Source organism: Solanum verrucosum, unplaced genomic scaffold, assembly GCF_900185275.1.
Source record: "Solanum verrucosum unplaced genomic scaffold, falcon-dt-bn FXZP01000240.1, whole genome shotgun sequence".
Taxonomy (NCBI): domain Eukaryota; kingdom Viridiplantae; phylum Streptophyta; class Magnoliopsida; order Solanales; family Solanaceae; genus Solanum; species Solanum verrucosum.
Window position 1 is genome coordinate 483,895 of NW_026020448.1, and position 16,128 is coordinate 500,022.

Sequence of the window (16,128 nt, forward strand, 5' to 3'; positions counted from 1 at the left end):
GTAAAAGTACAGGTAAGCGAGTGGATGTGGCTGCCCAAGAAGGGACCAGCCAACCACCACCTAGTCAAGCTGTTCAAGGTGAGGCTCAAGATGAGTCTCTATCACAGACTTCCCCGACCCCTCCATCGCCAGAAGAACTAAGGGGGGAAGCTGCACCTCAAGAACCCCCTATTAATGCTACCGAGCAAGATTTGAGGAATGCAGTCCAATTGTTGACTCGTATAGTTGCTGGCCACGGCCAAAGGCAAGAAGGTCCAATTGCGGGTATTAGTAGTGTAGATAGAGCGGCTGGCACGCGGATACGTGATTTCCTTAATTTGGACCCTCCATCATTCACCGGGACAGATCCTAATGAAGATCCACAAGACTTTATAGATCAGATCCAACGCACTTTCGATGTTCTGCATGTAAGTGGTAAAGAAGCGCTCGAGCTAGCAGCATATAGATTAAAAGGTCTGGCAATATTGTGGTATGAAGCTTGGAAGCAATCCAGGGGAACAGATACACCTTCAGCTATATGGAAAGAGTTCAAAAAGGCATTCCTTGACCATTACCTACCATTGGAGATCCGAGAGGCCCGTGCGGATCAGTTCTTAAATCTCCACCAAGGAAGTATGAGCGTGAGAGAGTACAGTCTCAAATTTAATTCCTTGGCCAGGTATGCTCCTAATGTAGTTGCTACTATGGGGGATAGAGTTCATCGATATGTGGATAGATTATATTCATATCTGGTTAGAGACTGTACCATTGCTTCATTGAATAAAGATATGGATATAGCAAGGATGCAAGCTTTTGCGCAAAAGTTAGAGGATCAAAGGCAAAGAAGAAGGACACAAGAGTCAGAAATAGGGCATTCTAAGAGGGCCAGATCTATGGGGCAGTTTACACCATCCCAAGGTGAGTTTAGGCCTAGGTTCTTTAACAGACCGGCTAGGCCATCATCTTCCTACTCTACAGCTAGTACCCCACCTCAATTTCAAGGGTCTAGGGGCAATCAATTTGGGCAAAGAGGTGAAAGTCAAGGATCACGAACAGCGGGATACCAAGAGCAGGGAAGTATGAGCCAATCAAGACCTCCTCGAGAGTTTTGTAAACAATGTGGAAGGAATCATTTAGGTGCATGTCGGTTTGGGACAAATACTTGTCTTTGGTGTGGTACACCAGGTCATATGATGAGAAATTGCCCTCATAGAGGTGTGGGTGGTGTGGCACAACCTACTAGGTCAGTTGTTGCATCCTCGTCATCAGCACCTTCTTTAGGTAGAGGACAGATGCCTACTAGTCATGGTAGATGAGCTAGGGGAGCAGCTAGTTCTAGTGGAGTTCAAAATCGCACATATGCTCTCGAGGATCGATAAAATTTGGAACACAAGTGAATTTAAGTACAGCCTTTCACCCTCAAACAGATGGTCAGGCAGAGCGTACAATTCAAACACTCGAGGATATGCTGCGAGCTTGTATATTGGACTTCAAAGGTAGTTGGGATGATCATTTGTCATTGATCGAGTTTGCATACAACAATAGCTACCATTCAAGTATTAAAATAGCACCTTATGAAGCTTTATATGGAAGAAAATGTAGATCCCCAATTGGTTGGTTCGAAAAAGGTGAAACCACCTTATTTGGGCCAGATCTTGTTCATCAAGCTATGGAAAAAGTCAAAGTGATACGGCAACGGCTAGAAACCGCTCAAAGTCGACATAAATCATATGCGGATGTTAGAAGGAGAGGACTAGAATATTCTATAGGGGATTGGGTGTTCTTGAAGGTGTCACCAATGAAAGGGGTAATGAGGTTTGGTAAAAAAGGAAAATTGAGTCCACGCTAAATAGGGCCATATAGGATTATTCGAAGAGTTGGCCAAATAGCCTATGAGTTAGAGCTACCACAAGAGCTTTCATCAGTTCATCCGGTGTTTCATGTCTCGATGCTTCGGAAATGCATAGGTGACCCATCTCATATTACTCCTACTGAAGATGTACAGGTTACGGGAGATCTCACTTATGAAGAAGTACCCATTGCTATTCTGGATCGACAAGTTAGGAATTTAAGAAATAAAGAAGTAGCTTCTGTAAAAGTATTATGGAGGAACCAACAAGTAGAAGAAGTTACATGGGAAGCGGAAGAAACAATGAAATTGAAGTATCCTCATCTCTTACAGATCCATGAGAAGGATGAAAATGCTTAGTCTAGACGCTGAAAACTAAGTATAAGTCTATTTGTATTATGTGATTAATAATAGCACTAACTTAGGCTTGAACTTGTTTGGGCTGGATAACCATGCTAACATTCGAGGACGAATGTTTTTAAGGGGGAAAGAATGTAACAACCTGTATTATGCGTATGCTAGTTCTATTCACGTGATACTTGACATAGCCTTATATTATAAGTGAGGGACCGTGCTTCTTATATGATTAGTGTTGGTTTAAACTAGCTAGCTCGCAAGGTGATGTAACACCTTGCACGTTTCAACATGTGTACTGCAAGTTAGCTCCGACGGAAGTATTAAAACTAGAGGTAATAAAGTGGTAATTGGGCCAAATGCACTACCACTTACTTGCATTAATTTGGCCCAAGTTGAGTAGAAGGATAAGGGAAAAATGGACAGCCAAGGCCCAATAGTCTTAAGTCCAAAAAAGCCCAAGTTAAAAGGCCAAGTAGGTGGGGTCAAGTAGGTGGGTCACCTACTTGACAATATATGGCCAAAATTAGTCAAGAAATTCGGCCATTACACCTCCTTTTTAAAGGGATAACGATCAGATCTTTTGCTTCATTTTTAACTTGCAAAATTTTCAGGTTTCTTAAGTTTCTCTCTTGGTCTCTCTTGGCTTCAATCAGCAGCCCTAGAAAACCTTGGTTCCTTGAGTATTGCCCCATTTTCAAGTAAAAGTTTGAAGGAGAGTTTCAGTTCTTGGAGTACAACTTTAGAGGATAAATTCCTAGAAACTAAGGTAAGACTACTGCCCATTCTTTCCTCTCTTTAAATACAGATTTGGGGTGGAGAATTTTGTATATATTTATCAAGAACTAATGGATGGTGATAAATCTTTGAGTTATTATTTTCCTATTATGCTGAAAGATTTTTAGGGATTGATAGTGGCTGCCTTATGTATATTGTTGTTGGGGGTTGTTTGGGTATCTTGGAAAAGGATGTATGAAGTTGTATTAATGTATAGAAGAAGGTTGTGGTGGTTCACCATTGGTGCAAGGGTTGTATGGGCCTACTTTCCGTCAAGTGTTAACTACTATTTTTAGGGCCTTGATTAGCTGCTGACATTAGCTTAATTGTGACTTATATTGTAGATTAGCATCCAAGAAGGGAAGTTGAATTGTGACAGTGGTATTGGTCAGAAAATAAGGTATGTAGGGCGATTCGATTCCATATTCCTTGGCATGAAATCTGATACTTGCGATTAATGTCAATAAGTGAATTTCCTAAGTTCTATTCCTAGTAAAGGAAACATAGTGGCAACGTACGATATCCAAATAGCTAACAATATCCCCCCTCCTAAGTGTACATAATTACTTAGTTACACGTTCAGTACTCTATAGTCAATTGAAGTCAATTGTGTCATTCAAGCTCTCAAGTAATGCATTAATGTTACATAGCTCCTTATATTGTAGCTACTGTCCTAAAGTATTATTTTCATGTCTCCTACTACTGTTTCGTATTTCCAAATCTCAAAAATGATTGTGACCACCAAAACAATAATCTCAAAGATTAAAGAATCTAAGTGAAGCAATTTGTATAACTATGGGTGGCAGCTCAGGGGCGAAAGCCTAGCATGGGCCGATCCCAACGGGTATAGAAGGGTGGCAGCTCAGGGGCGAAAGCCTAGCATGGGTCGATCCCGATTTATGCAATGTTGAGGACCGCATCCCAGGGGTTAAAATGCCTAGCATGGGTCATCCTCTTCTACCACTGATCAACTGGTCACTTATATCACATGCGTTATAAAGATCATAACACACATAAAGGTAAAGACAAGAATGTAACATACATGACCCCACCAGAGTTAACAGAGGCAGCCTCCTATTCTGATTAGTGAACTTATACGGTGATACCTGGTTTCGTTTGAACTCTTATTTTTATATATGTAGTTGCCTTACATATTCAGTACACTTTTCGTACTGACGTCCCTCGCAGGGGACGCTGCATTTCATGCTGCAGGCACAGGTACTCTCGCTAGTAGACCTCCTCAGTAGGAGCATACGACACTCAACTACTTTTGGTGAGCTCCAGGTTGCTTCGGAGCTTTACTGAGCCCTTGGTAGACTCATTTTGGTATTGTATCGTAGCTAGGGGTAAGGCGGGGTCTGTCCCGACCTACTCTAAGGGTTTCTATCTTTTAGAGGCTTTGTAGACTTATGTTTATGGTTCAGTTGCATCTTAACCAGTTGTGGCCTCAATGGCCAAGTCTTGTATATAAGGTTTGGGTCTACCTATGTCGGTTCATATCGTTGTGTCCCTGGCGAACTTGTCACAAAACTTTCATAGTTACATGCATAGTAAGCACAGGTCACATGTTGGTTCTCTCGGGCCGTTAGGGCATCGAGTGACTGTCCGTCTTAATGGGATTTGAGGTGTGACACAATCTCACTTTTTGTATATGACTACAGAAACACTAAAAATAATATGGAGATTAACAATTAAATTTAGTAATTTAAACAAAATGTAAAAGCAACGATTATATATAACAGATATATTAAAGAGGAGAAAAATAAAGAGAGATACAAAAGAAAGTTGAGAGAAAGGTGTGCAATTAGTGTACTTTATTTATTTATTTTAAAAAAAATATTAGAGTAGTATATATAAAACGTGTTTTTTTTTTTTCTGTAACTGTTGTTTTTTTTTTTTTACTGTGACACACTTATTTATTAAAATTGTTTATTTTTTTACCATGACACAGTTATTTTTGTAGCTATTTTTTTTAGCGTGACACAATTATTAAAGAAAAGAACAAAAACTCTAAATCATTATGTGTGTTTAAACTCCCACTGAACTTCCTTTCCTACTTTTTTTTTTCTTTTCCGTTAATTTCAAATTATTTTTTTTTTTTTTAAATGTAATAATTAGTTTCAACACTTATTTTATTTTTTTTGAGAGAGATAACTGTCAAAAACACACCTAAACTATATTTTTTGTGAGTTTCATACCAAAGCAATTAAGAGTACGAATTTCATATCTAAACTATCACTTGTTAATTTGAGAAACAGTTTTTAATATATTACTTTTTGGTTGAATTTCAATTTATAATAAAAATTTCAAACTACTTTATCAATACCACACAGAGATATAGATATTTCAGTTATTTTTTTAAATGTGTGCCTATAGTTTAGGTGCATTTTTTTAAAAGGTAAAAAGTTAAAGTAACACTAAAAACTTTTGTTAACGCTTACAATTTTATTTTAATTTTTTTATATTTTCAAAGGTAATCATTATTTATTTATTTTTGCTATACATGACACTTTTTATTTTTCCTATTATATATAGATTTTTCAATTTTTTATCCTAATTTTTTTACTTTTATAAAAATAACCCTATTTTTTTGCCAAATATTATTCACACTATTTATAATCAAACACAATTTCAACTACAAAAAAACTTAGATAACGTGTAAAGACTATTTGTTTGTATGTAATAACTCGTATATGAATATGATTAATGTGAAACATTACTTTTTTTAAGAGAAAATTGGATTATAGATTTCAAATGAATTAGTGAAGTTGAGTGATTTTACTAGTTTTTAAATTAAGAAAATGCAGAAAATACCATCATCATCAAATTTTATCATAAAGTAATATTGGTCAAAGAATTATGAACGACAATATTCACGTGCACAATTTGTGACATGAAATTCTTGTGCAATAGTGTCTTTTGTCTCTTTCCTTCTATTAATTGGATAAAAAAAATAAAGTATGTTTTACTATCTCTTTTCAACCAAAACAATCTAGTGGCTCAAAATGTATCACCTTAGGGGTGTTGCATGAACGAAACCAAAAATGAAAAATAGACAAATAATAATTGGACCACATATATCTGGACATCAGATTAATTTTATTATTATTATTTCTGAAAATCAAAAAGCTCTTTCAGACTTAAAGCATTGAAATTCTGCTTTGACTGAGCAAAGCGGACATATACGTAGGTCTTAAACATGCCCAGCACAGGCTCTATCATTTCAGTTGTCATTTTTTGGCCAAAAACAAATAGGTTTCAATTCATTGATCTTAAAACGTGGGAGAAACATAAGGCACATGCAACAAGTTTTATTTGTGGCATTATGCATTATAAGTTTTGGAAACGTTCCAACTAGCAAAAGAGGCATGTTTTCGTTCTATGTTTATCCCAACCAGTCTCGTGGCTACGTACATCCACAATTTAACATTTTTCTTCATATGTAAACCACAACCCCTTTATTCTCATTGTTTCAATTTTAACATATTATAATTCTATAAGAGGTAAAAGATTCCACTTTGTATATGAACTAAAATATTAGTAATAATGAGTTTGGCCTTACCCCTTTAAACTCTTTTTAGTAAGGTTTAGAACCCTACACAAAGGGTTGTCACTTGTCTAGCAGTTCGTCCACATCTTTAAATTGGTTGGAGATAATAAAAAATTCTAGAGTACGTCCAACTATTGTAGAGTACAAGTAATTAAGCCAAAAAATCCTAAATGGAATACCATAACCCAACTTGGTTTATGAAGAAAGCACCTCATAACTAGTGTAGAATTCTCACTAACAATTTTCTTTTTATGTAAGATTAGATATGAGTAGCCCGTGCTGGATAGAGCTTTGATTCCTACATATCATACTTTGATCTAAATCTTCCAATTAGGACAGCCCATTGGGTTTCGTCCATTAAGGCTGGTCCGTTAAGGGCCGACGTTCGATAAGGTTTGGACCGCCAACCGGCGGCCCGTAAATTAGTGGGGTGAGCCGGTCCAGATTATTTTCACCCACAGGCCGGTAAGGCTGGCCTTGTAAGTGACTGGTACGCTGCCCCCAGTGAGCCGGCCCGAACCGCCCTTGTAATTAATTCTTATTTTTTAAAACTTTGGCTGATATATCTGTGGGGACACTTTTTTAGAAAGTAGAACGACTATATAACTGTTTGGCAAACAGCCACTTTTTGAAAAAGTAGCAAAAATTATGGAATAGTTGATTTTGAAAATTATGAGTCAATTCATGATACATATGAATTGGAAAAATTGGTTCGAAATATGTAGAATTTAAAATTTATTAGAGACAAATAATTGTAATTTTGTAACTTTGTATGTTTTGAATTTTATCACTATATTAATAAAGTCAAGTCTCATTGAGTCTTTGCATTTTTTAATTTCATTTTTCATAAAATTAGTAGTCACTATTTATAATAAGTCAATTATATTAAGTAGTATATTTAGTATATATTAGAAGTATATAGATAAAATAGGTATGCTATTATATATAAATATATATATATATATATAGAATTGATAATCATAGCTATAAATTTTCCTATAAGGGGCCAGATCATTTTCAGATAATAATCTAAAAGTTTGATGATCACTATCAATAGTGAGGGTTTCCTCAATGGTATTAACCACTTGTTTGAGGCCAAGTTTCTCAAACGTTCCCATCTGGTATATAATCCTGGGAGTTATCTTAGGAATAGTCCACTTATTAAGTAGATCTAGATGTTGAGGTACATCATATTCTTCTTTCCTACTGATTTTAACAGTAGATCTTCTCTTTGTGATATTCATAAGTAAAGTTTTGTTGAACTATACCACCTATATCTACTAAAAGTCCATGGCTCTGATACCAAAATTTCAACGGATCGTCCAGTTTTACTCAAAGAGCCTTTACAAGTATAAATAATCTTGGCAAGATAAATGAATGATTTAACTATCCGAGTCCGCCCTAATGCCCTCTTGGCTAACGGGTAATCCAACGGACTTATTCGACAGCTATTCAAAAATCTACCTGGATCATTTTAACTTAACCTTAGTATAACTGACTAATATGTTTCAACAGTAGACATAATTGTCATTTCTTATAGTAACTTAGTATGTTATAGTTCAACACAAATAGTCTAGCCTATCATTTAGCCTAAGCACATAAAGAAAACTCAAAATTAAATAGTCTAGTAGTAAATTATAATTACTGGGACTATATGGATACCTTTAATAAAGCTTTATTATATGAAAATGCTAACAAAAAACATTTTTGGTACATAAAAATATGCACTCATGTTTTTAACAGACCTATTCCAAATTGGTCCCTCAGTAAAAAATTTATATGGTCCATTAGTAAAAAATTTACCAGAACATTACAAAAGATTATATTATGAATGGGTGGATATCTCCCCTAAATTCATAAGTTTAGAAAAAGATAATATATTCTTTGAAGGAATGTCCTTAGTGTACTTTTTTTTTCCATAGAATTCTCAATCCCTTGGATCATGAAATAGTCAATAGAGCTTAATAGTACCCCTGAAGGATCTTCATGTTTACAGAGAACTTTTTATACAAAGTTTTGAAACAAATTAATACAAAAAGACGTTGAAGGAAAAATCCATGGGCAAGAAATTATAGATTTAATAAATACAACGATGGACAAATACCAAAATACAGAAAGATCAAAACCACAAGTGGATGATCTTAGTCCATTCAAACAGATTGCAAGAAAGCTTCAGATGAGGAAAGGAGTGATATCCAAATCAAAAGCAATAGCTATGTACATGGAGGAAGTAAAAAGAAATTTAATGAAAAATCTCAACATAGATATAAGGGATGATATATCCATGGCATCTGCTAGCCACACCAATGATGATGAAAAATCATGCATGGCAGGAGAAGCACAAAGTGCTAATAGGTCTGTTAAAAACATGAGAGCATATTTTTATAAACCAAAAATATTTTTTATTAGCATTTTCATATAATATAGCTTTATTAAAGCTATCCATATAGTCCCGATAATTATATTTTACAGCTAGACTATTTAATTCTGAGTTTTCTTTATGTGCTCAGCCTAAATGATAGGCTAGACTATTTGTGTTGAACTATAACATAATAAGTTACTATAAGAAATGGCAATTATGTCTATTGTTGAAACATATTGGATAGTTATACTAAGGTTAAGTTAAAATGATCCAGGCAGATTTTCGAAAGGCAGTCGAATAAGTCCGTTGGATTACCCATTAGCCATGAGGGCGTTAGGGCGGACTCAGATAGTAGAAGCTTTCATTAATCTTACCAGGATTAATTATACTTGTAAAGGCACCTTGAGTAAAACTGGACGATCAATCTCCAAAGACTCCAAATACTAGTGTCCAACCTCCCCCAGAGATCAGAGATTTTAAGTTAAAAGAATTTTCGGACCTAGAAAGCCTCTTAGAAAGGAAATTCAAAGGCTGTAGTCTGAAGACTTTGGGTGTTGATGATTTTTCAGGAGGAGAAAGAAATTATAAAAAAGAGTTTTTTGGGGAAATTAATAAAATCTCAGAAAATTATGCGAGAAAACCTATCCAAAGGATGTACTATTATCCTAGACCTACTCCTCAGGATGTGCTCTTAGAAGAGAATGAACACATTATAACTAATAGTTATAATGGAAAGTAAATCTATGAATGGTACAAAGATGGCTATACAAATAGACAAATTTATACAACTGTAGATAAAATGCTTATGTACAACACTATTTGTAAGGCAAACAAGAATAGTGATAAAACTATTGCTGATATGATAACAACAAGATTTACTGGTCAACTAAAAGGCTGGTGGAATAATTATCTTAATACTGAACAAAGAGATAAGATTCTTCAAGCTATAAAGCAAGAAGGAGTGTGTATACTCTTGTTCTTAATATCATAGAACATTTCTCAGGAAGATGGTCTGATAATAGCGAGACCATAAGAACCATGCTCCAGAATCTGAGGTGTAAGACCCTCACATCTTTCAGATTTTATAAAGATATATTTCTTAGCAGGGTCATGGAGTTGCCAGAGTGTAATAGCTCTCATTGAAAATCCAAGTTTATAGATAGTTTACCAGCCCTATTTGCTAAAAGAGTTAAAAAGACTCTTACGGGAGATAATCATAGTATTAACTATGACAATTACACCTATGGAGGACAACAAGTTAAAAGACATCGTCTTAAATAAAGACAGCAGTTAGGAGAGTTTTGTGAACAATTCGCTTTAGATATCCCTAAAGCAAGCTCCAAATATAGGAAGCATTCTTCAAGAAGATTATATGTCATCAGATGATGATTGCTTGCCTTGACAACAAGGATTAAGTTGTGAAAATGAGAGGGAAGAAGATGATCTTTGTAAGATCTACTCCCTGTTCAAGGAATTAAACATTAATGTCATTGATAATGATAAAGTCATAGAGCTCTAGTTACAGATTGTTAATGATCCGAATATAAGATCTCAAATTATTGATAAAATCAGTAATACTTTCACTTCTCAAAATCATATCACAGAAGATGTCCCTACCAAAGAAGGTTCATACACCATGACTGAAGTAAAAAATCTCCTATTAGAAAGAAGGAAACTTATAAGTTCTCCTCCTACAATCAATGATCTAAAGAAAGAGATTAAAATCTCAAAGATGATATTCATCGTTTAAAAGAAAAGAATGTCACTATAGTGACAAGACTTGATAATATCAAAAGTCTTAAGGATCTGGGTAATAGCTTAGAATCATCTTCTTATGAAGAAGATAGTAAAGATCTTTACTTTCTTAAAACCCTTAATTTCGGTAATAATAAAGAAGATTTTTTTCAAAGCTTGAAAGCTATCACTTTCCAAAAGTTTTATACTAAGATTTCTCTTCTTATAGATTATAATTACAAAAAAGAATGGGACTTCTCTAATAAAGAGTGTTGCTGATTTAAATTGCATTCAAGAGGGACTTATTCCTTCAAGATATTTTCATAAAACAACCCATAGCCTCAAATCGGCAAATGTTAGTAAAATGGAATTGAGTATAAATTGCCCAAAGCTTTCATATGCAAAGGAAAAAATTGTATTCCTCAAAGTTTTGTCTTAGTAAAAGATATTAGTAACCAAATTATTTTGGGAGTTCCTTTTATTAATGATATTTTTCCCCTTACCTTTTGGGATGATAAAAAAATCATTGTAACTTAAAATGAAAAACCTTTTACATTCGAGTTTATTACAAAACCTTTTACAAGAATGATTAATGAATTATCTTCAAAATTGATTTTAAAAAATAATCAAGTCAATTTTATAAAAGAAGAAATTAATAGCATTGAAATTGATTATATTCTTCAAAATCCTAAATTACACGATAAGATTGTTATTTTAAAGATTCATTTCTCCATTTATATTTGTGGAAATCATCCAAATGCTTTCTAGAATAAAAAAAAGCATGTTATTAGCCTTTCATATGAGGATAATTTTACAGAGGATAATATTCCTACTAAAGCAAGACCTTGCCAGATGAATTCTAATTATCTGGAATTATGCAAAATAGAAATTGACTCCTTGCTTCAAAAAGGCCTTATAAGGCATTCTATATCTTCATGGTCTTGTACAAGCTTTTAAGTTTATAAACACGCTGAACAAGAAAGAGGTGCGCCCAGGTTGGTTATTAATTATAAACCTCTTAATAAAGCTTTAAAATGGATTAGGTACCCTATCTCCAATAAGAAAGATTTATTGGATAGAGTTTATGATGCCATTATATTTTCCAAATTTGATTTAAAATCAAGTTATTGGTAGATTCAGATAGCTGAGTCAGACAAATATAAAACAACTTTTAATGTCCCTATGGGACAGTATGAATGGAACGTTATGCCATTTGGCTTAAAAAATGCTCCTTTTGAATTCCAAAAGATTATGAATGATATTTTCATGCCTTACAGTAATTTCATAATAGTTTATATAGATGATATTCATGTATTTTCCAAAAATGTGGAAGCTCATTTTAAACACCTTGATCTGTTTTAAAAAATTATTATCCAAAACGGCTTAATAATATCTAGCCCTAAAATGGCTTTGTTTCAAACAAATGTTAGATTTTTGGGTCATAATATTGAAGGAGGTAACATTAGCCCTATTAATAGAAGTATTGAATTTGCGTCCAAATTCCCTGATATTCTGACTAATAAAATTCAGTTACAGAGATTTCTTGGAAGTCTTAACTATGTTGCTCCTTTTATAAAGAATTTAGCCAAGGATACTTCTATTGTTTATGACAGGCTAAAAACTAATCCTAAAGCTTGGTCTTATAATAAACATACTGAAGCGGTTAAAAAAGATTAAAACAAAGGTTAAAAACCTTCGTTATCTTACTTTGCCCAACCCAAATTGAAAAAAAAAAACGGTTGAGACAGACGCTTCTGACATAGGATATAGAGGTATCCTGACTCAATATTGTCCGGATAATAAACGCCATTATATTATTCAGTTTTATTCTAGCAAATGGAACGATGCTCAGAAAAAATACGCTACAATAGCAAAAGAAATTCTGGAAATAGTTAAAAGTGTTTTGAAGTTCCAAGGTGATCTTTATAACCAAATTTTTTAAATAAAAATTGACTGCCAAGTAGCTAAATTCATGTTTAATAAAGATTGTAAGCATAATGTTTCAAAACAAATGTTTGCACGATGGTAAGATTTATTAGCTCCATTTGATTTCGATATCCATTAGAAAAATGGTTCAGATAATAATTTACCTATTTTCTTACAAGAGAATATTTAAACTAATATTTTTTCATCTTAATGACAGGATGATACCTTCATGCCCTCCGCCCTCAAGGAGGGGAAGAGGAAAAGCAGGAACAGGAAGAGGTAATATCCTAGCTCAAGTGGGAAACCAAAAATTGATAGCAACAAATATTGCTTCTACAAGTGGGCTTAATACATACCATCTAATGTACATGGAATTCTTGGATTTTATGCAATCCAAACAAAGGAAGGATAATATTCCTCAATCATATTCCACAATTCTCACAGATGAAGAGAACATAGAAATATTTGATCAAAATGATAAAAAAGAAGTTATACTTCTTCTGGAACAAAGTGATTTGCGATGGAAAAATGACCCATTGCAAATAATGCACATGTATCTGGATTCCGTTTCTTATATCACACCTACTTATAAATATAGGATGCATTATGAGATGATACTCTCAGCAACAGGGTCTGGTGAATTTCAACTTTTTTACCCAGACAATACTAAAAAGGTTTATAACTTTTCAAAAATCATTATAAAAAGAGTTATGGCTCCAGAAGATTGGGGAATGAGCCCATTAAAGGAAAGGGATTATATTCATCCAAAGAAAAAAGTATCAGTAAAATATAATTACTTTGACTATATGGATAGCTTTAATAAAGCTTTATTATATGAAAATGCTAATAAAACACATTCTTGGTTTATAAAAATATGCTCTCATGTTTTTAATAGACCTATTCCAAATTGGTTTTTTCAATGGTGGACTTTATATGGTCCCTCAGTAAAACTTTTACTAGAACCTTACAAAAATATATATTCTAAATGGTAGATATCTCCCCTAAACTCATAAGTTTGGAAAAAGATAATATATTGTTTGAAGGAATGTCCTTAATGTACTTTTTTTTTTATATAGAATTCTCAATCCCTTGGATCATGAGATGGTCTGTAGAGGTTAATAGTACCCTTGAAGGATTTCCATGTTTACAGAGAAGTTTTAATACAAAGTTTTGGAAAAATTAATACAAAAAGACCTTGAAGGAAAAATTAATGGTCAAGAAATTATAGATTTAATAAATACAACAATGGACAAATACCAAAATACAGAAAGATCAAAACCACACGTGGATGATCTTAGTCCATTCAAACAAATTGTAAGAAAGCACCAGATGAAGAAAGGAGTGATATCCAAATTAGAAGCAATAGCTATATACATGGAGGAAGTAAAAAGAGATTTAATGAAAAATCTCGACATAGATATAAGGGATGATATATCCATGGCATCTGCTAGCCACACCAATGATGATGAAGAATCATGCATGGCAGGAGAAGCACAAAGTGCTAATAGTAACGAAGAGATTGACATCGATACTCTTTTCCAAAGACTCAAAGACCAAGTGGAAGAATTTTCCAGCAACACTGTCTGCAAAGGAAAGGGAAGGGTGTAAGATAAAGAAGGCCCCAAAAATTAAATAATTGGGGTAATAAGTCAAAAACTTTAATAATGTAGTCCATGATAATAAGTGTCGGCCACATTTTCTAGTGGAAAAACCATGTTTGTTTGCCGGTCTTATCGTTTTCTTATTGGCCATTGTAAGGTTTGTAGGCCATCTTATCTTATCACTTTAGATTTCTCGACCTCTATATAAGGAGGCGAGATTTTCTTTAGTGAGGCAGGTCTTAGAATCCCCCCCCCCTCTCTCTAGTCTTGTACTATCTTCTTCTGTATATTTTTGAGTTTAATAATAAAAGCTTTCAGTTGGTGTTTACTTCAAGAATTTTATTTAGTGGAGTCCTACTCCAGGTATTAATTTAATTTTTAGTTTTCTTTATTTACTCAGCCTAAATGATAGGATAGACTATTTGTGTTGAACTATAACATACTAAGTTAAAATAAGAAATGACAATTATGTCTATTGAAACACATTGGATAGTTGTAATAAGGTTAAGCTAAGATGATCCAGACAGATTTTTGAAAGGCTGTCGAATAAATTCGTTGGATTACTCGTTAGCCAGGAGTGCGTTAGGGCGGACCCGAATAGTAGAAGTTTTCATTAAACTTGCCAAGACTATTTATACTTGTAAAGACACCTTGAGTAAAACTGGACGATCCTTTGAAATTTTTGTATCAGAGCCATGAAATTTTAGTAATTATAGATGGTATAGTTCAACACAACTTTACTTATGAATATCATAAAGAGAAGATCTAGTGCTAAAAACAGTAGGAAAGAAGAATATGACATACCTCAACATCTATATCTACTTAATAAGTGGACTATTACTAAGATACCTCCTAGGATTATATATCATATGGGCACGTTTGAGAAACTTGGCCTCAAACAAGTGGTCAAAACTACTGAGGAAATCCTCACTATTGATAGTAATCATCAAAATATTAGATTATTATCTGAAAATGATCTTTCCTCTTATAGGAAAATTTATAGATTCATGCATATTGGTTTGGTTCAGGTGGCATTTAAGCCCTTACCTTAAGAGGACTACCAGAAAGCTTTAAAGCAGCTTTAAGAGATGGTAGAAACCAAAATTGGATGAAACCAAAATTGGTCTATGCAAGCACTTATTTTGGTTTCTACCATCTCTTATAGCTGCTATAAAGCTTTCTGGTAGACCTCTTAAGGTAAGGGGCTTAAATGCCACCTGAACCAAATCAATATGCATGAATCTATAAATTTCCCTATAAGGGGCCAGATCATTTTCAGATAATAATCTAAAATTTGATGATCACTATCAATAGTGAGGGTTTCCTTAGTGGTTTTAACCACTTGTTTGAGGCCAAGTTTCTAAAACGTTCCCATCTGATATATAATCCTAGGAGGTATCTTAGGAATACTCCACTTATTAAGTATATCTAAATGTTGAGGTATATCATATTCTTCTTTCCTATTGTTTTTAACAGTAGATCTTCTCTTTATGATAATCATAAGTAAAGTGGTGTTGAACTATACCACCTATAGCTACTAAAAGTCCATGGCTCTGATACCAAAATTTCAATGGATCGTCCAGTTTTACTCAAGTTTCCTTTACAAATATAAATAATCCTGGCAAGATTAATGAAAACTTGTACAATTCGGGTCCGCCCTAACCCCCTCTTTGCTAATGGTAATCCAACGGACTTATCGACAGCCTTTCAAAAATTTGCCTGGATCATTTTAACTTAACCTTAGTATAACTGTCCAATATGTTTCAACAATAGACATAATTGCCATTTCTTATAGTAAGTTAGTATGTTATACTTCAACACAAATAGTCTAGTCTATCACTTAGGCTGAGCACATAAAGAAAACTCAAAATTAAATTAATACTTGTAGTAGGACTCCTCTCAGGATAATTCTTGAAGTACACACCAACTGAAAGCTTTTATTATTAAACTCAGAAATATATAGAAGAGGATAGTACAAGACTAGAGAGAGAGAGGG